Source organism: Idiotropiscis lumnitzeri, chromosome 9 (assembly GCF_059441095.1).
Source record: "Idiotropiscis lumnitzeri isolate Australia: NSW breed Sydney's pygmy pipehorse chromosome 9, RoL_Ilum_1.0, whole genome shotgun sequence".
Classification (NCBI taxonomy): Eukaryota; Metazoa; Chordata; class Actinopteri; order Syngnathiformes; family Syngnathidae; genus Idiotropiscis; species Idiotropiscis lumnitzeri.
The window spans coordinates 17,905,868-17,931,953 of NC_142399.1; the positions used below are offsets into that span (position 1 = coordinate 17,905,868).

The 26,086-nt window shown below is 40.8% G+C and overlaps 1 long non-coding RNA gene across 15 annotated transcripts in view; it reads right to left on the reverse strand.

Moving 5' to 3' along the window:
• LOC148330571 (uncharacterized) overlaps nucleotides 1-26,086 on the reverse strand; it is a 210,198-nt gene that overhangs the window by 163,701 nt on the left and 20,411 nt on the right. The gene's annotated exons all lie outside the window — the stretch shown is intronic.

The window sequence follows — 26,086 nt, forward strand, 5'->3', positions numbered from 1 at the left end:
GGGGTGAGTAAGGGGTTAAAAGGTAGATGGTTTTATAACAGCCAATTCCATTCTAAATGTAAAGTATATCCAGTTAATTATGACATTCATTAGGTTTTAACGCAGCACATTTCAAACTGGGACTCCCAGCTGGGAGACGTTCTGCAGTCGCTTAATAGGGAATTCCATCAGCCATGGAGGAAATTGGGGCTCATGCGGTTTTATATGAAGCTTTTGTAAGCCTGCATACAGTACTCGAAATAGGGGAGGAAGGAGGGGTGCGGAAGTAAAGACAATGACCCTTCAGCATGCATGAAGCCTGCTCATTTAGCAATGACATCAAAAAGAAATAATAACCCTTAAATCATGTGAAACACAAATGAACGGACAAATGACCTAATTACAATCGCATTGATACCTTTCTTTCGATAAAATACCGGCAGCTTCCCCATTGTTTCATTTTATCATAATCATGTTTGGCTCGCAATATTACAGTGGAGTTCATAGAGCTGATTCAGCTGCTTGACCTGCTGCTCGACATATCGTGAGAAGCATCTTACAATCTTTTAGCGATGCTTGACATTAAACAATTCCCGGAACGACGCGATACATCAATTAGATTAATCTCAAATCTGCATACAATTAGATATGTGGCAACAACAAATTGCTCTTCACTGGTCATGCAGGCCGCGGGCCAGGAACTTAATAAAACATTATACAATGGATTGAATTTTTAAAAAATTACTTTATAATCCCCATCCATGTCCGATGATAAAACAATGATGATAATACTGACACTTTTCTGATTAAATGAGTAAAATATAATTGTTCGCAATTAAAAGTGAATCCATTATGAGCGAAAGTCTTTATGTGCACAATATACAAAATTTGATGTGTAGAATCTTAGCATGTCTGAATGTACCTTGTAGGTGCAAATGGAAGCTAGTGGAAAAATGCCCACACACACAAACACACACACGCACACACACAAGCTTCTGAATGACCAGCATCAGTGCAGCGGTAGGTGCGGTCATGCTGGCCGAGTCGCCAGAATTCAGATATGATGGATTTACTGAAGTGAATCAGCCCAACCGAGCATTGGACAGACCAACGCCACCCATACACAACACACATCTATTAAGACTAATGAAAACTTTACCATGGTGCATTTTCTCAGAAGGTCGACCTTTTTCATTGAAAATGAATCAGCAAGTGAGTTAGACTTTGGAGAGCTGTAGAGAATTTACCAAGTTAGGTGAATTGCATGTATTATATTGGAGTGCGTTTGTGTCAAACCAGTATTTGTCCATCTGTGTAAAAAAAGAAATCTAAGTTGGAAAATAAATGGTGCTTTATGGTGTTGAGGTCAGGGGTTTTAATTTTTTTTTCCAACTAAACTCACCCAACAATGCTTTCATTGACCTTGCTTTGGAACAATCATGCTGGAACACAAAAGTGCCTTCCACAAACATTCCCCCGAAGTTGGAAGCGTATAATTAGAAAAAAACAAAAGCATTAAAGATCCCGCGGAGGTGGGGCAAGTTCAGTGGTGTCCACATTTTTTCCTCCACGGGCTGCAGACCTAAAATTGGAAGGAAGGAGGAGCCAGTAGGATTTTTCTTTTTAACCTACGGAATGAAATACATCCAATCGATATATCAAGCAGTTACACATTGTTTATATAACGCTTAAAGGTGAGAAGGAAAATAGTTCAGGATTTTCTTTTTTAGGTTTTGAGGTGACTGGTGGCCTTGCATCCAACTAGAACAGGTCTGCACCTCCACTAAGCAGCAACTGAATCTCATCGCCACATTCAGCACTTAAGCAAGAGTAATCTGTAGTAAGATGACCAAACTTGAGGATCACCTTGATACCAAGCAGAAAGTGGAGACCAACATTTTTTCTTTCTGAAATGGTATCATCTTTATTATCCACAGATGTATATTACTATTTTAGCTTTAAATGTATTTGTGTCTTTGGATGTCTAGTAAAGCTTTATTAATATATATATATATATATATGGTATTCCCCATCACTCACAGCCTCTTGTTTTTTCGACTTCCACACTGTCCAAACCTTTTTCCTAATAGCATTGCGGGCCATCTCAACTGTTATATTTTTGCATGTGCCACTTAAAAAAAAAAACAGTGAGTAGGTCACAAAAATTTGGATACCAGTGGCCATGATATTAAACAATAATTTTAAAACGGATTGAAGGATGATCATCTAAAAGCTCTCCAGATGTTTCTGAAGAATTATTATTATATTGTGGTCCGTTTTTTAGAATTTAATAAAAATTGTATTTTTTTTTAAAGATGGATGTTGCAGTTGCGCTCCATTGCAGCAATACTAAGAACTCCGCTCACTTTTCTTGGGAAGCTACTAATGTTTGAAAATATTGAGCTTCCCACATTGAACTGATGAATCCACTGCCAAAAAAAAAAAAAAAAAAAAAAAAAAAAGCAGCCAATAAAATTAAGCTCAACAGGGCAATTTAGAGAGCTATATAAATCAATCCTAGTAAGTACAAATATTTCTGTGCAGGGAGAATTTATATGTTTAATTACCGAGCTGAGGTGGCAGGCCCTGGCTTTACTCATTACAGTAAGATATATGAATGGCGGCGAGATCTTGGATAGCGCAGGACAAAAGGGAGGACAAAGTAATTAGCCGGCTCTTATTTAATGGGACCCTTCCTCAAGTCGTTCAAGACTCCCGTCGCGGCTTCTTGTCCATATGCTTCAATTCAGAAGTCATTTTATAAAGGACCACTGGTGGCAGGTAGCACAGCGGCAATTAACATTGGCAGGGAATGAAATCGGTGGGGATTGAAAATGATGTGTTAAACACTGTGTAATATTTGATTGTCCAGCTTCCCCCCCCCCTTTTTTTTTTTCAACCACAGTCAATTCACCATCCCAGCCAACACCCCCCACCACTCGCCAGCCCCTTTTTCTCTTCTTCTCTGATGGATTTTCCCACAGAGACACAGAGCCAAATGCTGGGATTCCCTGCAGTGTGTGATGACACTGCTAGTTTTGGCAAATGCGTGTATTTGGCCAAAGTGTGTGTTTACCCTCCCATGGCCTGTAAGTGGACTTGGCTGTAAATATTGCTTTGGCGATCCGGAGCCTGTGTGTCTGAGCGTATGTGTTTAGTGGTGTGGCACGCTTGCTGTTTGAGGAGGCAACCATGTGTGTGCCATCTTACCTCAAGGACTGGATCGATACCAACCAGTTAGAGAGAGCACTGACCACATCCTACATGTGTGTCTGTTTGTGTGTGTGGGTGTGTAAGTGAATGAAAATATCTCAGAAGGGACATGAGTCTCCCACTGAAATGAAAGGCAAAGGTCACATCCGACTAAGCTTGTTTATTGGCAGCTGACCACTCTTCTTGTACACACCAATCATTTTGAACCATGCCAACTAGCCTGAGGGTATTGTTTGGCCGGGGTATTTCTCACTGGACATCACTTGGCTGTGTGTGACCACTGGTTGTTCACCGTCTGGCCACAAGTTTGTCTCATTTGGCAGGCTGGTACTTCATGTCTGCGCTCTCTGAGTGCATATCCCTATGACCTTTACGTCAAGGGGGATGCATTTGGCAGTCCATTTCAATTCTTAGCTGCAGTTTGTCTTTGAATTATATATTATACAGGTAATCAGTAATTTCCTCTGTGATGTTTCACACAAAAAATACTCCTCAAAGTAAAGATGCAACTTGTGTGTTAATTTTCTGCTTCCAAATCCAATTTATACACCGACTCGCATGAATCATCTTCTATTAGCAAAACACAAGACTGTGGAAAGGTGAGAATGCTGGTTGTTTCCCAATTTTGTTTTTCAGGATAAAGCTCTCTCGCCCACCCATAGCCGCAAAAAAACCCAACTCTAACCCCATTGTGTCATTTTATAATGCAGGCATCAAAGCTGGTCGACCCATTATCAGGACATGACTATCTTAAATTGTGCCTAAAATACGTTTGTACATATCAAGAAAAGAAGGCTACATAACCATGAGACAACAACTCACAGCATAATACAGCAGTTCTACAGCACTGCAAATGATGCATACATCTATTTTTTGTGGCTTGTCATTAAACCAGTCACACCTCGATGCCACTAGTAAGTCAAATTATATCTAAAAAAAAAAAAAGTAAATTAACATTGATTTTGTTGAGAAGAGAGCCAGTGCACTCAACGAATCCGCACCAGCACATAGAGACCATGGAAACACAAAAAGCAATAACCAGGATTTGAAACTGCATCCAAACTGTAATACTGTACGCCAAAAAAGATCCATTAATATCGTTGTCAGAATTGTCATACACGTTGGCCCTTCCAAAAACTTATACCAGGTGTGCCAAGGGTGTGGCAGGAGTTTCAGTTGGGAGGGCGGAGGTTAGAACCACCAAGCCACACACACAAATGTGCACACACACACAGACACATAGACTAACTGATGGACTGAGTGACAGAGTGACCAATTGATGACTACAATTTGCTTCGGTTTGAAAAATGACGGAGTTACAAAGGACAAACTGGTGCTGCTAACGGAAGACGAATGACGGAGCAGCAAAGTTCTGTAAAATTCCCACCTCTGTTAAAAGCATTAAATTGATCAACTAAATCAAAAATGAAACTGGGAAAAAAAAATAAAGATACGATGGAACCTGTTTTAGTTTTTTTCAGCGCTGTAACTTCCATCCATTATCTGTACCGCTTCTCCTCACAAGGGTTGCACGGGGTGCTGGAGCCTATCCCAGTAATCTTCGGGCAGTAGGCGGGGTACACCCTGAATTGGTTGTCAGCCAATCGCAGGGCACACATAGACAAACAACCATCCGCGCTCACACTCATTCCTAGGGGCAATTTAAAGTGTCCAATCAACCTGCCATGCATGTTTTTGGAATGTGGGAGGAAACCGGAGACACCCACCCAGGCACTGAGAGAACATGCAAAGTCCACACAGGAAGACCGGAGCCGGAATCGAACCCAGGACGTCTGCACTGAGAGGCCATCGTGCTAATTGGCCCACATAGAACATATTATTGCCAACAATTTTCAGGGGTTGACTTCCCCTTTAAATGAGATCTAACCTAATCATTGGCTTGTACTCTAATCCTATAACATCCTTCAGCACATCATCGTGAGGTAGGTGGTTGGAAAATTGTTGAAAACATGGCTACTGCCCGGCCCGCCTTTAGCAACGGGCTTATCAGGGCTGAAACCATGATTCTTACGGTCCTCAAAGGTGTATCAGTTATTTAAAGAAATCAATTTGTTGATTATCCTGTCAATTACTAGACGGGTTGACTAACCCGCAGGTGTGAAGCCCCGTGGTCGTAATCATACTGTCCTGAAAGTCTAGTTTCATATTATTCTGCCACTTTTTGAACTTTCTATCAGTCACTTCGCCGCTGTAAAAGTTGACGAAGAAACCAGCTCTACCCGGCCTATAGCGCAATGCCAAAGAGCACATCACATTCCACATGGTTGTATTGTTTGTTTGTTTAGCAGTCAATCATATCACCATGGACCGATCTTTCAACCAACCGTATGATCAACTCCGGACAACACGTGACTGATATCCGCATGCATTTGTTCACACAGCAAAGTTGGCAGGACCGTAGCGGCGGCAGCTTATCACTCAATATTCTGTAAAAACGAAAAGGACATGTGAGTTACATGTGCAAGCTGGACAGGTTGGATATCAGAGCAGCACCAGGAGTCAAGACAGCAGATGGGGAGCACGACACTGGAGAGTCCTTGCGATCGTGCAACGTTTTGGAAGGTTATAGACGGTGTTTACTTAGAATCGCATGGCTTTAATCTTTGAGACAAGCATACTGGCAGAATCAACAAGGTTGCCTTGGTGCCAGGAGCTGGGCAGCCCAGCGGCAGACAAACCCGTACATGCTCGCACGCGGCCACGGCCATGGTGACTGCTATTGGAGTGGAGCGGAGGCCAGCTGAAACTGACCGTGTCCGATGTCCATGCGTACATCACTGCGTCAATGTCACGCATCAATTGCCTTCACATTCTCGCGCACCTACACGCGTTGTTTTGGAAATGAGCTGCAGTTTCACTCCAAGTCAGGCGGGTGTCGCAACGGTGAATTTGTCCCTCAAAACCTTCCACCTTTGCTGGCACTCCAACAATTCCAAGCCTACGGCAGCGGAGATGTAACACTAGGAGATGGCTGCCATTTGAACATCTTTATAAAAGTTGGAGCTGGCATTATATAGATGAATATATTTGCGCACTTCCTCACAGGGTCGTGATGTCGTGATGATACACTTGCCGAAATGCCCGCCCGTTGAGGAGAGGATTCAGACTCACGGGGTTTTGGCCTCGCTGTCATGAAGCGAGCGGTGCTGGCTTGCATCATCCCAGATGCTGGAGAGTGACCCGCGGACCGGAGGAACCGTCCACCTGAACGCCGGCGCTACGACTTCATTGGTTCTTCTTTTGGTCGCCTGCAGAAAGCTCGCCCCCTTTCTTTAGCCCCCTGCTGTTGTGGCACCCAGTGAAGAAGTCTCTCTGATGAACCAAAACCAAATATATTGCAACAAGATTGATAAATACACTAGTGAGTTGAATTTAGCTCAATGTAGCGGAGTTAATTGTACAGTTTCTTCTTCACATTTGTATTCAGGTAGAAGTAAAAAGTATGCTGCAATGAATAAGTACCAGTTACCCCAAAACTTACTTGAGTAATTATCCTCAACTAACTGTAGCACGTTAGTACCTCTGCAAAAGATAAATGCTTCACTTAATACATTTTGACAAAAAATGCATTGCCTCTTACTTTTGTTTTCTTGCACATTTTTAGGCTTTTGGGGAAATTTATAGTACCAAAAGCTCCAAAACTCTACCTTAGAGTGAAGAAAAGAGTAAAAGAATTACAGAAGGAAGTAAAAAAAAAAAAAACTAAGGGGGTGAAACAAAAGGAACAGACAGCATTATCGGGGGGAGTAAAGCTCAAGAGGAGGAGCAGTGAAATCCCAAAACTAATCTGAGTATAATCAGGGCATTGCCCCAGTGTCCTAACCCTGTCTGCACACTGACACACACACGCACACACGCCACTAAGCTTACCCCATAACCCCCAGTGTGTGGGCGGTGGTGTTCCCATGACCCAATTAACACATCTGGGTCAGCGGTATTCAACTCCAGACTCTCACAGTCACACACACACGCCTAGTGCAGGTTCAGGTAAGGCAGACGGCGAGGATAATGGTTCTTATACCTCTCCTGTGATTTATTACTAAATTAGTAGACATATTGTAGCCATTTCTCAGAAAAGTCGTATTTCTGTGACATACACACAGGAGGTGAAATGACTTGATGAACTGCACTACTGTGTCACCACTTGTAGTTTATTTCCAAGCATTTAGCCACATTGAAATGCCAGCAAACACATAGCTTCATCTCACTGCGTACAAACACTCCTGCTTTTCATAACACTGGATGTAAACTAACAAGTCCCTCTGATGCAGTTTTTTTTTTTTTACAGGAAGTGAGAAAAGGGCACATGAAGAAAGTGGTTTGGCTTTTTTAATGTAAGGGTAGTTCTGCCTGTATCGCATCCCAAAATAAATAAATAAAATAAATGTGAAAATGTTTGAAGTGGTTCTGTGTTTGAGACAAGGGAGCAAAGGTGTGCTTTTGCGTTTGAGGCAAAAGGCTGGAGTGTCTATTATTGTGTAAAAGTGTGTGTCTGTTTGTGCATGTGTTCAAGTCCCTCTTGCCAGTTTTTAAAAAACATCCGTAGCCCAGGTAAATGGCATGCTGTCCTCTTGCACATGCCCAGTGGCTTTCTTTTTTTCATCCCAGGGAAGAGTTCAGAGGGCCGGTTAGCACCGTTCACTGCAGACCCCCAGGCATCCGTTGAACACACAGCTAAAGACACAAACACACACGCACAAATGCTCACACACTCTGAAAACTCATGCACAAAGTTTTATTTAAGCACTCATATGCAGCATCCACAAACACAATCACCCATGCTCTAGGCTCTGAAAAATTCATGCAGCGGCAACAGTTCACTATATACACACTAATGCACGCACACACAAACACACGGAAACATATTTTGCATGCACGCATGAACACACACACACAGTTGGCCTTCGGCTGTAGTGTTCAAACAGCCGTGATATTGAAATCCAGCAGTAGGGGGACCAGCAGGTTTAGCCGAGGTCTACAGCAGGTTATTGATCAAGGTTAGTTTATTGTGAAAACTCTGCCTATGGCATCGGGGTCATTCACACCAGACGTAGCATGTGCATGTGTGCATTTGTGTGTGTGTATGCATGTGTGTGTGTGCATGCATGTGTTGGTAACAATGACAACACGTAGAAAAAGTAACAATGTGAGATAACGTGTGTGATTAAGGGTTCTGCTCTGTTACTTTTAATGAAATGGATCATTATGAAAAGGGCATTGAGTGACCATTTTCCCCTTAATGCCAAAAGTGCACACTGAGCAATATATATATATATATATATATTATATATATTGCTCAATGTGCAATATATGTGTGTATTTATTTTTTACGTGTGTGGGTGCGTGCGCGCGTGAGAGAGAGAGAGAGAGAGAGAGAGAGAGAGACAGAGAAAGAGAGAGAGAGAGAGAGAGAGAGAGAGAGAGAGAGAGACATTCTATGGCCTTGTATGGGATTATCCAAGCCACTTTTCCTCACAAGGGTTGCGGGCATGCGGGAGCCTACCCCAGCCTAGGCAGGGTACACCCTGAATTGGTTTTCAGCCAACTGCAAGGCACACAAAGACAAACAACCATTCGCACACACAATCACAGAAGAGTTGCGAGCAACCAATCAACTTACCATGCATGTCTTTGGAATGTGAGAGGAAACCGGAGTACCCAGAGAAAACCCATGCAGGCACAGGGAGAATATGTGAACTCCACACAGGAACAGTTCAGCATACAGTATGGGTTGAGGTTCAAATAAAGTTTTCTAAAATGTATTTAATAATGAAGGCGGAAGAAAATATTTACATATTTTGAAAGTCATCCTTTGTTTGCAAGGGAATAAATATGATTTTTAAAATTTAATGATTTATCCAGGTTTAGTCATATAGTCATTTCATCAATTTCAATATATATTGTATCTGTACAGCCGAGTCTTGATTTTGGTAAGGGCAATAGATGATATAATTGTTTTTGAACGGTCTAGGAGAATTTATTACATTTAAACAATTTATCAATTTAACAAGTTTGTTGTTTATATTGTTTAAGGTCAAATGGCCTCTCTGGTGCCAAGAAGACCCCATGTTTGACAGTTTAATGATTTAAGGTCGTTCACATATATTGTACCTTCCATCGAGTTCGCTGCTAAACCAGTAGAATTCTAGGACTCTGACACCATAATGCTACAGTTTCCTAATCAGAATGTTGATGCTGATCGTGTCAAAAAAAATTGACAAGTCCAAAAAAAACTCTGCAATCTCTACCATCAGTTAAGTCATTTTTTTTCTACAAGCTTGTTGAAGGTCAGGCTGTCAGCAGGCGTCGGCTACTGTCCCCCTAGGATAGGCCCTTTAATGTACTGGAGACTGGGGCTAACTTGTTGGGAATGTAGTGGGCAAACCAGAGCAGGAGGAATTAGACCATTTTAAGCCTGCTCATGTGGATACAAATTTTTATTATAAATGTTCCTTATGTTGTCTTAATAGTGTGTATAAACAGTATGTTTAGAATTCACTCCCATTCCGGCCCCCCGACCGCCCCTTCTTTCAAGAAGAAATGATTGTGACCTTCTGACATCATCAATTAAGAAAAAAAAAGTCGATTGCATTTTAACTTGACCATCCCAGGCGGACTGCAGACAGTCAGGTAAGCTGTAATATATGGTTGGTCTCGTCTATGTTTAATATGTTCAAATGGTCTGTCAAGTGTAACAACTTATGTGAAACAATTGTTAGACTGGGTATTTTTAGATAATTGGGGTTTAACGAGGCGCCGTGGCAGCAATATCTAGCTCACATCGAAAATTTGTGCCTGGCTTTACAAAGAGATACATTGAAAACAATACTTTAGAACATCTTCCAAAGTTCACTGAGACGTAAACTGAACTAAACTTTATTTACAACAAAGCACAGCTACTGTTTGGCACAGTGACACGGTAGAGCACGAACACCGTGCGCTCTCTCTCTCTCTCTTGCAAACCGCGTGGTACGTTCATAAACTCATAAATGCAAGTACTCCAAGTAACAGAACATGACATGTTTGTCAAAACACCCCCACCCCACGGCAACACATAACATTAAAACACCCATAACCCAGTTCCTTAAAATATGTTCTTTTATGTTACAGTGCAAAAAAGTTATTTTTCAGATTTCTTTTTCAGTTTCAAATTTGATTTCATTGAGCAATGTAATGCTTTTTATTTATACAGACTAGTGCACCAAAGCGAAAATGTCTTACAAATTAAATAAAATAATAAAAACATAAAATAAAAAACAATTCAAGTGTTCATTTTAGTTTTCTCTCAGTGATTTTTCCTAATTTTACTCATTTGATTTCACTGTCTTGTGCATTGCAAAAAATATACCTGAGAAGAGTGAAATTTAAGTACAGTAATACCTCGCTACTTCGCGGTTCACCTTTCGCGGGTTCAGTGCTTCGCGGGTCTAAAAAATATTCGGGGGCATTGTAGTTTTGCCGAGCGGCACGACGGGGCGCTGGAGCGGTTAGACGGCCGGCGTGCGCCGAAGAAGAGCATGGGCGAAGAGGAGAGTGGACGAAGAAGAGGGCGACATTTCGCTCCGCTCGGGACCGTACGAGAGCTCCGGAGGAGGCCGGCCGGCGTGCGTGGCATTTACGCCGAAGAGGAGCACCTTCCGCCCGGGCACGAGCGGGGCGACATTTCGCTCCGTTCGGGACCGTACGAGAGCTCCGGAGGAGGCCGGCCGGCGTGCGTGGCAATTACGCCAAAGAGGAGCACCTTCCGCCCGGGGCACGAACGGGGCGAAATGAAACCGAGTTCAACCGAACGGAGACACGCTTCGGAGGAGCAGGTCCGGCGTGCATGACAATTAAGCCAAAGAGGAGCACCTCTTCCGCCCAGGCACGAGCGGAGCGCGAGGCTGTCAGTTATGAATGAATAAATAAATAAATGAAGAATGCCACCTTTCATTTCACAGGGCACACCGGACGGCGTACCAGCAGGTAAAAGTCGAAGTAATTAAATAAATACAAAAAGAAGTAATTGAATAAATACAAAAATAATGGCTGGGGAATAAAAAAATAATAAGTTTTAATAATAATTTGTTTTTTTTTTGTTATAACATGAATTTCACTCTCTCTCTCTCTCTCTACCCGTATTCTATATGGTGTACTGTATACAGGGGGGTATTCTGTATACCTGTATAGGTTTTTTTAAGCATTTTTGAAGGGGCGCCGCTACTTCGCGGATTTTCAGTTTTCGCGGGTGGTCTCGGTCCCCATTAACCGCGATAACCGGGGTATTACTGTATTTATAGATACCTTAATATTAGGCCTACTCATAAAGTGGATGTTTGTAGTGTATACAGTACTTTCAACTTTGAGAACCTGCTCCTTCAAAAGGGATTGCATGGACGTGCACTACCAGCCACCAAGATGCACCTCTCAGAAATGCGTGCTTGCTTTTTTTTTTCTTTTTTTTTGGGGGGGGTTTTATTCATAAGCTGATCCTACTATAATTCAATGTTACTCTTTTTCAGCAACCTACCATCAGAATTCTCCACTGATCTTCAAGAAAATATACAAGTGTTTCAATTGTGAGGAAATCAACACACGTACAAAGACAAGAATTTAGGTGGCTTTTTGCATAGTTAAAAAAACAATCATAAAAACAATGATATTTTATGGTGATCTATCACAGCTTCTCCTCGAGTTATTGTGTTTAATTGATGCTAGCAGATGTTTATTTTCTGAAGCTCTTGAGAAGCTTAATGTGCCTAGAAAAGTCATAATATAGCGACCTACACGAATGTAAATTTCCTCCCTGGAATGCTTAATCAGGCCAACTTTAGTTGTTGTTTTTTGTGAGTCTTGTAGTTTTTTTCTATTGGATTTAAATCAGGCTATTTACTTGGGTATTAAAGAATAGTTTCTTGCATTTCTTTTTTTCTTTCAAAGTCTTCACTTGCTTTCATAGGCGCATTCCGGCTCATGAGCTAATTTGTATAGTGAACTTCCCTCGTTTAGCAATTGGCTGAATTTTACCAGTGAACCGATATTGCTGTTAATATATGGAGGTCGCAGGATTTGTGCTGCCAGCAAAGGTTCGAAGAGTGACAACTAGGTGTGCACCGCTGGCTCTAGGTGGGAACAGAACCAAGTACAAAATTTGTCCACTCATCTTGCCAGGATGTTCATCCAAGAATGTTTCTAATAGCATCCTTCAACTCTTGAAGAGTCCTGCAGTGTTGGCCAAGCAGTTGACATCTCTTCAGAAAATAGCTTGGTGTAACGCCTCGTATTCTGTGGGGTCCGTTATTTTTGCCTGTTATGATGTGTGACTGATTAGACACCAAAGCAATAATAGGGAATTCAGGAAAGTGACTTCTATCTCAAGATCGTTATTAGGCTTCTCCGAGTTGGGTGATAAACTGAATCAGGTGTGTTGGAAAAAGGAGGCATCTAAAACAGACTGGGTAGGGGCTTTTGAGAACCAGCACCCCCACTTTAAAGCTATATATGAGAATAGATCACTCCTGACTAATTAACTGCTTCTGAGACTTTGCTCTGAAAGTTCTTCATTCTGAATTGTGTATGTATGATGGCAAAATCATAACAATATAATTATATAATAACAATATTACAATTCCTAAATGTTTACCTTCTGGATGGGCTACACACGCTACAGAGACCAAATGTTTTCCGGAGGAAAAAAATGTAATCATTATGCTATTGAATGCTGAATTATTCCAAACCAAACCCATTGAAGTTGGTGTTTTTACCTGTGCATCTGGCAAAGAGTCTTAATATCTTCACATTGTGACCACCTTCTATTCAAATTTGAAACTTAGCACAGTGATACAAAAACACGCACACAACCACTTCATTCCATCAGCTTACTCATGCATATGACGAACAAATTATCCCTCTGTAATCATAGCACTGCCACACTGCATGATTTGTGAAAGTCAGAGAATCAAATGACGAGCTGACTGCTCAAACTGAAAACGGGCATTGAGGATAAAGAAAAAAAAAATGGTCTGACAACTTACAGGCCTCCAAGGAGTCGATGTGGTATTTTTATGTGTAAATAAATGTTTGCTTAATATTAAAGGAATACAATGATGGATTGCTTCACAAATTTAAAAAAATCTAAAACATTATTCAGTGATGTACACACTATATAATCTACATCAAGTTGAACAACTTCAACAACACATCCACTTCTTTGGATAATTTACTGGATTTGGACCTGTACTGTACTGCTGGGCCAATGCAGAGTCCTTCTTTCATTACCTTGACAAGCGGGGGCGGCGAAAGGGGGTCAAGATAAGGCAAGGTTTATAACTAGCCCACAGTATGAAGACATGATCACACTTGGGTATATTCCTTGAAAATGGCAGATCTTTGCCTTGCATAGCTCCCAAGTTAGCGATGGGCAATATGATTTTTAGTTGTTAGTATTTGTTGCAATGTTTTCACAATGGGAGAAAAGGCTTTGCAAAGAGTTTTAACCCAAGCGTCAACATTCTTCCCACCCTCTGCTGCCATCGATACTTCATACTGAATGGAGAGCAAGGTCCCATTCGATTATCTGCCTCTCCGAGTCACCAGCGTGAGAATCTCACTCTCCGGCGCAGGGGCCACAACCATCAGGCCCGAGGACCACCGAGGCTCTGGACTGATGCTGAAGACATCTCATTCAATCCAATAAATCTCCACAATAAGCTTCAGTATTTCACCCATTAGCACATATGAAATTGTAAATGGTTATGGTTAAGTATTGTTGTAAAGGATTACGTGAATTATATATACCAGAGCGTCAGAAACTCCAATCAGCTTTTCAGGAAGCTCCGTAGAAGCCTGATAACAATCCTGATCATTTGAATCAGGTTGGATGGAGGAGGTAAACATACAAAACATGCAGCATAGGGGCCGTCGAGGACTGGAGTTGGTGACCCCTGGTATATATTGTTTCTTTGTCTTGGCTAGCCAGTAGGTCTGCTGTCTTAAACCCAAAAATTGATTTTCATTTTGGGAAACCTTCTGTGAATTTCATGGGCTGTAATTTGCGACATCGCTGTCATGATCTGTCTTGGTAGATTTTGGTTTTGATTTAGTGTTTGGTTTAATGTTTTTTTTTTGTGTTTGTTTTGTCTATGTCTGTCATATTACGTTTTTGGGTTCACCTGTGCTTGTCATCCCCCGTCCCTTGTTTTAGCCAATCGGCTGCCTCGACCCTTTGTGTCTTGTCAGAGTTCCTCGTTGTCTCGTCAATTTGTTTGTATTTAGTTCCCTGTTTTTTTTTTTTTCAGTCCTTGTCAGCCATTGTCAGTCCATGTCCTTTTTCCAAGTGATTGTTTATTGTCTTTGATCCATGTTGTATTTGACTTAAATATTTTAAGCCTCGCTCCCTTGCGTTTATCCATGTCTATCCTGACAGTCGCCACGTCATGAAGCAGCAATTCATATTTTGAATGGTCAAAAAGCCAGTGGCTGAGTCTAGGCGCTTCTGAAATCTTCATGCTGCGAGTGTGCACTGTGCAGTGGAGGCTTGCACAGTTCAGTTGATCCCGCCCCAATTGATTGGTGCTTGTTTGAAAATAAGTTTGGAGTCACACTGGCGATCAGGCAGGGCCAAGCGAGGCCACTGCGGTTTGGTACCGTTCTGGAACCTGTAATGGAAAAGCGGCACAAGTGTTGAGGCTGATAAACTGTTTAGGTCTTAAAAGCTCTGCTGAATCACTGCATGAAGTGTGTCGAGAGCTTCATGGGATGGGTGACCATGACTGAGCAGCTGCATGCAAGTCAGCACAATAAGTGTTGATGGAAAAAGTGTAATGCATTCTGATGGTTCCTTAATGTTCAATGATGAGAAACACAAGGACCCCTTTCCAAATTAATCTTAATGCTTTTTTTACCAAGGTATTTTAAACAATTACGCAATTCCAATTGGGTCCTCCTCTGTTTCCACATGACTCCATGCCAATGCACATGATAAATGGTGGGATAATACAATAGAGTATAAGCTAATACAACTTTATTTGTAAAGCCCATTTCACAACAGCTGCAGCTGTAACAAAGCATTTCCATAAAGTTTATACAACAACAAAGACCATGAAGGCAGTAACTTAAAACACAAATAAATCATACTTACACATATACAGGGGACACCAGAAAACTGCAGAACAGTAACAGTCCGGTGACAGAAAAGGATCAATGAACTCTGAGGCTCCGCTTAGGGCTTGGCACCTAAAGTAGCATCTGGTCCATAGACCTGAGGCACCGGGCAGGTGCGTAGGGGTAGAGGAGCTCAGAGAGGTAAACTGGGACGATTTCACTTAAAATTTTGAAGACAAATTAAAGTCTAGAAATGAACTATAAAATGTACTCTGAGCCAGTGAAGCGAGGTCAGAATTGGGCCTGGATTGACTATGGAAGTGCATTACAATAATCTTGCTGAGATGTAACGAAAGCATGGATAACTTTTTCTAAGAGCTGTTGACCCTATAACCTATTACTGTATCAAACGGTCTGTCTGAGGAGGGGCTCTTGTCCGACATCAGTGACTTTTGACCACACAAATATTCTTGGTTGAATAAAAATTTGGGGAAAAATTCTGATTGAGTACGAGTATAACGAGTTTAAGTAGAACCACTTGCATCTGTATACTCGCCATTAACAAGTACCATTAATGCATCCAAACCATTATCCAAGCCACTTCTCCTCAAGGGGGTTGAACATTCTGGAACCTATCACAGCTGTCTTCAGGCAGTAGTCGGGGAAACCCTTAATTGGTCGCCAGCCAGTCGCAGGGCACTCAATGAAAAACAAGCAATCACGTTCACAATCACACCTAAGGTAAATTTAGAGCGTCCAATTAACCTACCATGCATGTCTTTGGAATGTGGGAGGAAACCAGTGTACCCAGCAAAAACCCACGCAAGCACAGGGAAAACATGCAAACTCCACATAGGAAGGCCCGGGATTAAACCCTGCACCTCTGAATTGTGAGACGAATAACCAAATTGCCACCATTCTAGCCAAACAAATATCACTACTTGCTCATCGCATTACAGCTTGCATTTTTAATTAATCAAATATTGTTCAAAAACATGCAAGCCTTTACGGAGTAGCTTATAATGACAGACATTTTTATATGCGACTGTATGTCTTTCTAAGTGTCTTGCCAAACGTTTCTTTTACCGTAACTGTTGCCTGTAACACAAGGCCCTTCGGTTGTTTGTATGTCAAAGGAGCACATAAATAAGAGACGCAGAAGAACGCGGAGACTGGTGCATCTACAAGTAAGACTACTTATACTAAGATATCTCTTTTTGTTCACTGCAAAACAGTGCGTAAAAAGAAATAAACGACTGCTTCGTGAGAATACCATAGGTTATCAAATAAAACTGTGGAAGGAAATCTGAAGTGATAGTTTATCACACTGTTGCTTACTTCTCTTTACGTGCTGCGCTGAAGCATGTTGTCACCCTAGCGTCGTGATCACCACACAGCTGGTGCAGTAGGAGACAAACAGCGCAGAGAAGTGCGTCCAATTGGGCTCCACAACATTGGATGGCCCACATGGATGGAACTTTTATCTGGCTGATAAAGTGTACCAGTGTTGTAGTATCAGGGCATTTTTCAGATTCGGGGTACTTACAATACAGGACAGCTACCAATATTGGTTTCCTTTGAACAAATTCTGTGAAACATGCAACAATATATTGTAGCTGTACATTCAGAGAATTTGCTTGTTTACACTACAACAACCTTCCGACAAAAAAATAGTTGGAATGTGTATTTTTGAAAGAATCCTACATATAACCATACTGACACAAGTTTTCTAAATTTAAAATATATTTGACCTAAGAAGGGAAAAGACTAAGTACAGATATTGGGAAGTGGAAATGTTTGTTTTTTTTAATCTTTTTGGTAATGGCCAGCACTGCCGTGTTTGTCCACTCATTCCGATGCCCGATGCCTTGTTCACAACGTCTGTTGTAGTTCATTCCATGTCCACGTCTGCACCAAACTCATGTCACGATTTTTTTGATGGACATTACCAAGCAATATGGGACAGAGTCAAGCTAGATAAGAAAAGTCCTTTACCCATGCTGTGCCCACAAAGAATAGAAATGTGCGAGACGTAATGCTGGTTCGCAAATGAACTAAAATAAAAGACCAAACCATCACTGTCCCATTTTGAAATACTGTGAAAGATGTGATGTTTGTGGCATCCTGATGTCTGAAATGGGGTCAGCCGCAAAATGACAATAATTTTCGCCAAAATGTAACCTTATTGATATTAATCTATTCCACTATTCCACAAATGAAGCGGCTGAATTGGAGCCTAAAGATGTGATTTCACACAATGTGCTAGCAGGAGCAAAGGCTCCTATAAGTGATCTTATCGTAGCACCATCTTTTCCTTCTACAGTATTTTATGACAAGCAGAAAAAGTGAGATGAAAGTGTACCACGGAAAAGGTACCCCAGTAACTCAGAATACAAGACATCATTTTGTGCTGGGTCTGCTTCCTGGGTCTCAGCTCCAACTTCTATCCACTCCAACCCTCTCTCTGAAAGGACCAAGTGGAGGCAACGAAAACATCCTGCCAGTAGGTTCAGACTTGAGCTTGGTTGCTCATTTGTTGTTTTGGAAACATTAAAAAAGACATAAGGAAAAAAAACATCTCCTTTCATTCATTCCCTGCGTCATCATTCTTTAGTGGCTGACTTGAGGCTGTTATAGAGATTAGGACAGCCGTGTTACTGACAAGGCAGTTAAATCTATGCTGTCTGAGAAACCTGACTGCAGCACAAGCAGAGGTGCTTTGGCTAACAGAAAAAAAAAAAGTCGGGTCAGGAAATAGAAATTTGGATACGCCAAAATGGTGTATTGAGGAGGGCGTTTAGTTATGATTGAAAGCAGATGTCAGGAAAACGCACAATGGTTAATGAAATAAATTGAAACAGGAAAAAAAGGAATAATTTAAAATAACTGAAAATTAAACTGTGAAAGTCTGGTGTTTTATTTTTGTGAGAGAAAAGGTTTATTCGAGAACAAACAAATAAACCTGGTCAATTTGGATCCAGAATTATAACCCTAACTCGTAAAAGAGTCAAGTGCAACATCTGAATTGTTTTAATAAGCATTTTATAAAATTGGTTTCATTGTTTGATTCTCTCAGAACTGTCTTTGTGAAACTTTGCACAATTCTTCCAAATCCAACTGGAGAACCTTTTAATCCCATACCTTTTCTGTCCAGGACGTTCTTAAAGCTCTCAAAACATTAAATCATAGAAAAACTTCTGGTGCCAAATTCATAGATCCATACTTTTTAAAATTGGCAGTTGACATTATGGCAGAGACTCTTACAATATTTTTTAACCTCACAGTAGAAAAAAACAATATATCTCCTCTATGGAAATTGGCTTTTTTTCCTCCCATTATTAAAAGGGGCTGAACCTTCAATTTTGACAAACCGTAGAAAAAATATCCAGCCTGTCAATTTTGGCTCAAATTCTTGTAGCTCTTGCTGCAGAGCAAGAATGGGAGTTTTTGTACTCAAATAACATTTTATCAGCTCATCAACCAGGTACCGTTACAGCGCCAATGAAAGTGGTGAAAAAAAAAAAAGTGTTCTTGCATTATAACAGTTGTGCACAAGTAGTTGGCAACCCACATGATAGGCATCACTGGTTAGCTTTTTTTCCCAACAAATAGAACTGCCGATACTCTACTGTACGATACCATCTAAAGTTTAGTCATGCAGTTTGCTTCTGTAATAACAATTATAATTGTACACAGTCCGATCAATTGGTTTTTATTCCTATTTTACGTTATGTATTCATATTTGTGGTCTCCATTTTGTAGAAAGACAAAAAAAAAATGACGTACTTATCACAAAAGCGTGGTCTTGTGTTTGCCTTGTGAACAGAAAATATATGCTAACTGTCAGGCTGCTATAACATTGCCATGTTAGTGAGCAAATGCTGTGGCAATTGCACTCGGGCCACTCGGTACTCAGACATCTGTTTCCCTCCCACTGACTTTGACTGATCTATGGCAAAAATACAGGAGCAGTGAAGAGCAGCTGCTCTTCTCTTGATCCAAGTGTCAGAGTAGTCAATAGTTCAAACAAGTTGGCCAAGTCTTTTAGGAGCGTCATCTAATGAATAAACCCCAACCAAAAATCAGACCATGAGGTAGTAATAGATTATTTGAAAAGGGGGAAATCCCAAATGATGAAAGAGATGTAGAGCTAACAGTTTCCAAGAAAATTAACGATGCTATCAATTAAGAGACAATATCAGTAGTCCTTAAGATACAGTTTTATGGCTGAAGATGATTCTCACACACTAAGACTGCCCCCTCAAAACAAGCACTGAATACCTCCCCCCGTCTCCAAAATCAAACCACACCTTTATAAAAGTGGATTTTCTGAATGACAACAAAAACAAAAATACTTGATAGACTGGTAATAAGTTACACACTTCACATTATTGTAAGTTTTTTTAATAAATGCATGAAGTATGCATTAATGAACTTGATTTTTTTTTTTTAATAGTAGGTTTGGCTTTGGGGTCGTTTATCTCATCATCAAATGATATGGTGCAATCTTACTACACAACCATGATTATATTAAAAAAAAAAAACATTCTGCGCAAATTTCCCAAAGCAATCAACAAGACAAAAAGATAGAGCAAACCAAATTATGCCATAATTAATCATTAATAATTAAACTATATTATCATATTGGACAAAAAGTTACAGGGAAAAGGCGTGTAGTTCATTTTGAAGAAAATGTGCACTTTTACATTAAAAAAAATTATTAATAGTGTTATTTGTATGTTTATTATAGAGCTGCGTATTGTTATCTGTGTGTCTCTTCCTGTCATTCAGCTTCCACCCACCACCTCAGTGTTACAGATTAGGCCGCTTAGTGCTCACCGCAGGGCAAGCTAATCACCAAGGAAATAAAAGGGCTGAGAAGGGTGGGGGTCGAGAGAAAAACAGAGCAAGAAGAAAGCAGAATGGTGTTCAAACCCCCCACCACAACCCTCTAAACTCCCCGTCCAACCATCCGACGCCCGCCAATCTCACCCCCGTAATGCCCACAGGGCACCGTCATGGTGACAACGGTGTGACAGTAATCTTCCACTGACACTTGTCTGTTTTTTACTCCTTTCTTTTTTTAATGGGGAAGGGAGAGCTTCTCCCTGACTCATACACAAACCGCATATATCCTACTTCTGAACAAAAACAACCCCGGCAAATAGATGTGTGCAAGCAGAAGTGTTACTCTTCAGGAGGAGCACACGGTAGAGAGATAGACAGGAATTTGCTGTATTGTATCTAAAAATACTCAAACTTAATGCACCTGATAACACATTCATGCGGTGATCCCGCAAAAACACGGGAATCAAAATACCACAAAAATTCTTATTGTTTATAAATGACCATTTTAATTTTTTGATTGTAAAAAGTGGTGAGTTTCCGAATAACTCAACTTACTGCAGTCTTTGTGGGAGGAACATGAAAGCTATTTAGACTGAAACTTCTCATTCCACTCCATGTAGGAAGGACACAAAATGCAGGATGTCACATTCTTCTTCTTCTACTGGCGCAACTTTGTGCTATGGTGTCAAACAATTTACACAGCTAAGGCAGGTGTTGCCGTGCAGCCAGGCCATGTTTACCCTGAAATAAGTATTGTCTTGAAAACTCTTTTAAAATGGCTTTCAAAGAGCAAAACCACCCATGAGGGAAAATGTGATTCACTTTTAGCATCTCACATTTTCCCCCATGTTTGTGGCATTCGGTGCAGTAGGATTGGCTCGTTTGTTTTTTTTCAGTTACCTCCGGGGTTTGTGGGGAGGGCATGCAGAAGAGTGTTGCCGCAATAAAAAAAAAATTAGACTGCAATACTATACCCGAATAAAATGCCTCAATACCGATACTGAAGCAACGCCATGGCTAAAGCCTAAAAGATCACTCTAAGTGGAATCATTAAACTGAAAACATGGAACTTTTCAAAAATAATAGACTTAATGTTACTTATGCTTTTGTTTACCGCGTTTCAGAATTTGGTAGACGGCCTGTTTGCGCAAAGATGCTGCTCCCCCGATGCATGGGCAGTTCCAGTTAAGCATGTTTGTGATTTTGGTCAACCATGCTACGCCTCAATGGCGTTCCAGTGTATTGTATTACATGCCCACTACAAAAATAAGACGTCTCCAAAGCAGGTTTATTTTGCAGCGCAGGTGGTCTAAAGCAATTTTGCTGTATTTTATCGAGGCATAGACAGATAAGCATGCTTAGAAATCCTGAAATGCAAATCAGTCTCCTCCTTGTTACCCTGAAGTTCGTGTTTCTTCCACCTTCCGCCACATCCGTCTAGAGATTCAATGAGAGTCAGCTGCGCTACATTTAAAGGGATGGAAAGAAGCCACTTAATTTACTGGACGTGGTCGGAGTCAGCCGCGTTGATGCCCAAACGGCGCAGACAGCCTCTGTCTAACTACGTCAAGCATCGGTGTGCAAAATTGCCAAAACTCCATCAGGCCTACTAAATATTGATTTTATTAATTGTTGGTTTTTGCAATAGAGATATTTTCTCCTAATTACATTTGACCTCTTTAGTTTTGTAAAATCTATTTAGTTTTGCTTCCAGATAACAAAATACAGTTCGTTGCTGTGTGAATTTAAGAAATAAAAACTTTTTATTCTATAAAAAAAAGGCATTTGTTATAGTGTCATGTTTTTATTGTCGAATAAAACCCCTGCTTTGGGACCCTGGGATTAATCTGCAAAATAAACTGCCCAACAAAAATGAGAAAGTTGCTTCTTAAAGTCATTGATTCGCAAAACTGTGAGATAAATATTTTGAGCCTTGCATTGTTACACTTTTGACAGAAAGCTGCCGTGGTACTTTTGTACTATCAGTACACGGAGTAACCTAAATCCTCCATTTTTCAACTTGCCACGGTGCTGAAGGAACAATGTACAGTAATTGCAAACTCAACTGCTCATTGTGAGTTCTTCCCGACGTCTTTAAGAATTGATCTCCTTCTCGAGTTTACCGTGGAGCGATGTGTCCTCATATATGTCGGTAAGCAGAAGGTATAGCACTCCAGACAAAAAGAAAGGAAACAGATTTAAGAGTACTGTCACTCGGTTTGAGGCAAACATCTCCATAAATCCTAATACATCGGCTTTCCCTGCGGTACAAAAAAGAAAGGGGGACTGAATGCATTTCTTCTTATCTATCTGTCTTTCACTCTTTCCCCAGTGTGAGAGACAGAAGGGAATAAATGGCTCCTCTCTCCTCTGCTCTCTCCTCGGTGTGGGCTGACAGCGCAGCAGATGGTGGTTTAAGCAGTGAATTTATGAGCACCGCAATCTTAATGTTGCAGAAAGAAAAGAAAAGGACTCGCATCAAACGCCACTGACAAATGCACTTGCTAATATTAATGCACTCCTCATTCATCCAATATGCTGCCTAATTGCTTTTCTGTACACAGTAATATGGCACCTGCTGCTCAGTCCGGCTCTCACATCAGGGGTGGGAAGGATGAGGAGGGAGGGATGAGGATGTGGAAGAAAAAGATGAAAGTGTCTCACTCGCACTTTTTCTTTCAGTCTTTCTTTCGTTATTTTCTGATAGATCCAAGGTTGCGGATCATGCACCAGACCTGTCAACTCTCCTAATTAAAATGTCATACTTATAGGTGCAGAAAGAATAAAAAGTGAGAGTAAACAATCAATTATGAGTTTATGGGAGAGGCCATCACACGCACACACACACTTACGCACAGTTTGACACACTGAAGGATCCACAATCCTACTTTAAGTACAATCATACCTTGAAAATCCACGGACTTTATTAGAGCTTAACAAGGCCATCTTGCCTGCAGATCAAGCGTGAATCCAAAAAGAAGAGAAACAGCACGCCTGTTCCTTCACGGACTCTTGTGGGTATGCCAGATGCAAAGAAAAGCTTCTATGGCTGTCAAGAAGTATGTCACCTTCCCAGTATCTACTGACAAAACTAATTTGTTTTCCACAGGAACAAATTAGTGTAAAATAAGCATTTGCAGTTTTTGTCATAAATGCATCATTAATTATGTAGCAAAAAACAGTGAAGTTGAATAATTCTGTCCAAAAAATAAAAATCGGGTGATAATGATATCATATCCATCAAAAGACGGTTCTTTTTGTCAAAGCTTTTGTCTTTTTGATGCTATTTCTTCCTGTTGAAAAGGAGATGGGTTATTATTCATGCTTCTCCCTGCTGAAATCTGACGTTTTAAGAAGAAACAGACGAACATCATTATTTTAGTGCTTTGCATCACGTTTGGGGTCCGTCAGGGGCCCATGCTAGCCCCCTATAGTCCCTCCATTATCTGCCCTCCAGCTGCTGTTAAATGCACTAAATTGTAAAATAATGAGTTTGTAAATTACACACAATTACGGATGCAAATTGAATAAATCCTCCAAACTATATAGACTGTCCTTCCTCATCGTATCATCTTAATTGTTTCATGTTTGATGGAGATTAGCAGGTATTTATTTTGAAAAATTATTTTTTGCTGTTTGAAGCTTGTTTTGTTTGATTGAACAAGTCTAATGTGAAACATGCATGGTGAGGAATTTGTGTAATTTCATTTTGCGTGGCACGATTATTTTTATGAGTAAGCGCACCGCATATATATATATATATATATATATATATATATAAAGGTATTATATATTACATTCAGTATGTTGTTGTTTAGTATGGATTTTTTTAGGTTAATTATAACCATTGAGAATAAACAGTATCATCCAGTACTACACAATGAATCAATTATTCATCTCAAAAACAGCAAGTTGTAATAATGAAGCAGCAGACACCAGCAACATCAGACACGCAGTCAAACAGGATTCGCTTTGAGGATCTGATATACACACCTACTTTGTAGCACTCCTCTCCCCAGTGTGTCTGTGTACGTGGGTAGATGTTTTTGCATGCATTTACGTCGTCGCTGTGTGCCTACTGCGTGTGTGTGTGTGTCAGGTTGTCTATGTGTGTGCGATCTCTAGCTAACTCTTTTATGCGTGAAATGGAGAACACTATGCACCTGAAGGCACACGTCAACATGCCAGAACAGCCATCAGCTCAGGACTTGAGTCATATCCAGCTGTTTACACACACAATCATAGGCAGACAAACACTAAATCATTCCTGGCTGTGTTTGAGCATGAATACAAGAATAAAGAATTGATATAATTAAAGTGATAAAAGTATTCTCTTTTATGGCACAATTCCACCCTCATTACAACTCGTGCAATCAACAGTGATTTTCCCCATGAGAAGAATATGTGGTATTACTTTAAAGGATAAAAGTGTCACTCACATCCTACATTTGCTTCTAATAAAGCATGTGATTGTAGCTACCAAACTAACACTGAATGAAATTACTGATGTTATTGAAACACTGTGTGATCATGGAAATGATTTCTCTGAAGAGCTTGGTAATTATTCTGGAACTCCGAGTGGCACCCAGAGAGTGCAAACCTCCGCTAAGGCGCATGTTGAAATGCAGTGTTACTTGACGTGAAGCAGATCAGCTCCGAAAGGGTGTACGGGCCACACATTTCCACCATTTTGTGTTTGTGTAGATGTTTTTTTTTGCATACTTTAAAATAGACCTGTCATGATACCGTGACATATTTTACCAACCACATAAGAATATACTGCTGGCAAATTTACAAGTAATTGTATGACCAGAGCACAGCTGCAGTCATAATCATCTCACCACTGGAAATATACTTCTCACAAGCCTTTGCCACAGTCGATTAATTACTCACAGGTCATGTAATGTCAGAATGTGATTGGAGACAAAAGTGAAGAGGAAAAAATGATTTTGGAGGTTATATAACCTGGTTGAAGGATACACATACGTCTAGTTTAGGACCTGTGCCTTGAATCATCTCCTCGGCATTTATTCTTAATTTTTTTTCGGAAATCTCTCTATCACTCGACTCTCCCCTGCCTCCCCTCTGTGCCAACTGAGAGCTTTGCTCCAAAACGTTGGCTTTAATTTTTAATGAAACACTTGTGTTGCTGCACCTGGACGCATTGGCTCAGTTGGTCCATCAGGTAAGGGTTCCCCGGAGGGTCATTAAAAGTAGGGATGCAGCGCATACAGTATCGGACCTGCTTGGGTGCCAGGCTGTTCTGTGAGGCCTCCAGGATTACCTGCAGTAAAGACATGTGCATCTCCGTGCTTTTAAAATGGGTTTGTGTATATGTGTGTGTGTTGCCTATTCATCACTTTTGGTGCTGTTTTTTCTTTATGCCCCCTAATTACCAACTGGTGGCTAAATTACTAAGCAATATATTTCCAGCTGCCATGCAGCATGGTGAAAAGAGCCATTCATTTCATTTGAGCCTATGCATATCACATCCTTGCATTCTTTTGTACTCATTGGTCGAGTTATAAAGGAACAAGTGATATGATTGGTGTTCCTCCTTGTGAGCGTCATGCGGGGGACTCACCGTACGCTTTTCCCTCAACTTTGAGTGAAAATATATCCTGAAGTAAGCAACAAAAAAGAGAGAGAAGCAGGTCACTGCATACAAGCAGTGAAATAAACTTAGCAACATGCGAGACGTCAACGACAATGACTTGCATTTTCTGCAACCATCACAGCGTAGAGCTCGACGTGGAATATAGGTTTCCAACACCTACCAAATCAAATATTTGTGCTTGGCAACCCGTGGACGTCTAGCGCTCCACCAGCCCCTTATTGGGAGCTTTTATACCTATGTATTTATTTATTTATGTTCTAATAAGGTGTACCAAAAAAAATGTTTTTTGTTGATGGAAATCTTAATGTCAAAATGGCTCAGAGCAGG